Here is a 2,415-nt window from a genome sequence, read left to right on the forward strand (position 1 = left end):
ACTGATTCCATGAGGTATTTCCTGGAGTTCTAGTGAGAAGCAGTAACCAGTGGAGTTCAACCAGGTCTGTTGTGAGATAGTAACTCACTGATGACATTGGTGAATGGTTGCTCAATTTCGTGGATCATTTGAAGTTAGACATTAACACCGTTGGATGCCGGCTCAGTGGTCTATCGGTTAAGGGCTCTGTCTCGAAACTGGTAGGTCCTGGGTTCGGATCTCGCGAGTGCGGGATCGTGGATGCGCACTACTTGATTAATTCCTGATTCAACTTATTGTGAGATATGTGAGATATGATGATCGTAAAAACGATCAAAAAAATACAGTTGTGTGCAAACTAAGCATTAGGGTAGAAAAAACGGAGTGCAAAAGGTTACGTCTAAATTAAAATAGCTTTGGAATAGAAGAGTATTTCAGTGAATGACGCATCAAACAAAAGCTTATGGTTTGTAAAATAAAGTAGGGACAAAACTAAAGGTTACTATTTTATAAACTTTGAATTAAGTGAAATAATGTCCCCAAAATAGCTTCTGCTGTTCGTCATGGTTTTTTTTTATTTCTTTATTCAAATCAGTTAATTAATATTACGTGCTGTTAAACTCATCTTTCACTTTGCACTACTAGAAAGCTGTTAACAATGGTTATGTGAATAAATTTTGATGTAGATGTCTTCCCGAAACGACATAGTAACCAAGATATTCTTAATATTTAAATCAAGTGATTAACGAACTGGAGTTGATTTTATAGAAGTGAATTACATTAAATTAAGAGAAGTAGGATGGAGTTACTATTGTTTTGTCTTATTTACACTATAGTAAGCTCTGTATGTGCGTATCGAGGATGAAAGCTCTAAAAAGTACCAACTAGATTCAAACCGATTTTAACTTAAATTTTTTGTTATACATAAGGTAAACTGATACTGTTTTTACTTTACACCAATATATGTAAGACAAATACCATGATGTTTCTTCGTTTGTATCCAACTATTTCATGAGTGATTTGTTTTGAGTTACTACATATGAATATTGTCAAGCGAAAACTAGTTTTGCAAATATACTACTGTTTCATTTTATGATTGTTGTGCATCATTGGTGGATTTCTTACAAGGAATATAATTAATCAGCCTGAATTATAAAAGCAAAAGAAATAGTGACTGTAGAAATTGTGTTGGAACACGCTTTGTCTTAGACCGTAAATTCCTGAAGTTCTTCAGAGCTGTTATAAGCTATTGACTTCCAAAATCTTGTTTAGTTTAAAAATACTTTTAATCATTAACTGATGTCACGCAGGCAAAATTTCATTGATAAGCAGTCATCTAGGTAATTTATTGTGAGCAAATATTATGTAACAGACAACTGTGTAACAAATTGCTTAAAAAACTTGTTGACGTTCTGAAGATTATCGAAATTGGAGAGTGGTCAAATAAAAACTGACGTAAATCAAATGTTGTTTCCAAAAGTTTCCCTAATTTAAGACAGTTAAATGACCAACTAGTTTTCCCAACATAATACTTGATAAATAGCATACTTATTAAATAAACAAAATTTGATTAGATTGTAATGAAATCTAAACGCTTAATTTTGTTTTGATGTAACTAGGCATCCGAATATCAAAGTTATTGAGATTGCTGATCAAAATTTTTTCATCTTTGTATGTAATATCGTTTATTAATCTCAGTTTCTTTACTTCATTTCCCGTAGTTTCAGTTTGTACAAGAAATGTCTTGTTTGGTACAATCGATGTGAATTTACATTACTTTAACTATGATCACTTGGGTTGATGAATTTGAGATTCACTAAGAATATAAAGAACTCAAAACCTCACGTAAGTGTAGATGAAGTCGAGTTGCCAAGGTGATTTTACCTGATATATTTCAAATATATGACGAAAATTATTCATATACTGCCATGATTGTATGTTCGTGTAATTATTCCGTTTACTAGTTGCATATATACGATTGATATATTTTCAATGAAAGTATCACAGATAATATATGGAACCATGACCACGAAATGGATTTCAACGTTTATCTAAGTTCTATGATGTAAATTACAAAATTCAGGTCTCTACAAAACTCCTATACTAATTAAATAGATAGGAATTTAGAACTAGTCGTATGAATGTGCACAAAATATTCGACAGAACTACATCAGTTAGAGGTAAGAGGTCTGTAGAGAAGAGAACCAAAGGGAAGCAGATGGCTGTTTAGGAAGAAAAGAAAGAAGAAAAACTACAAATGATTAGGACTATTGTAGGAGAAGAGGTTTATCAGTTTTTGTATACATAATTCTGGTTCCTCCAAACGCAGATTAGGGGCTTCGGTAATATTAAGAAGACAGAAGAAATCTTTCTTTGATAGTTTTCTACTTAGGCTGTAGATAACTTCGAATCCTGAGTGCGTTTTGATCGAATGGC

The sequence above is a fragment of the Schistosoma mansoni genome, chromosome W, assembly GCF_000237925.1.
Source record: "Schistosoma mansoni strain Puerto Rico chromosome W, complete genome".
Taxonomy (NCBI): domain Eukaryota; kingdom Metazoa; phylum Platyhelminthes; class Trematoda; order Strigeidida; family Schistosomatidae; genus Schistosoma; species Schistosoma mansoni.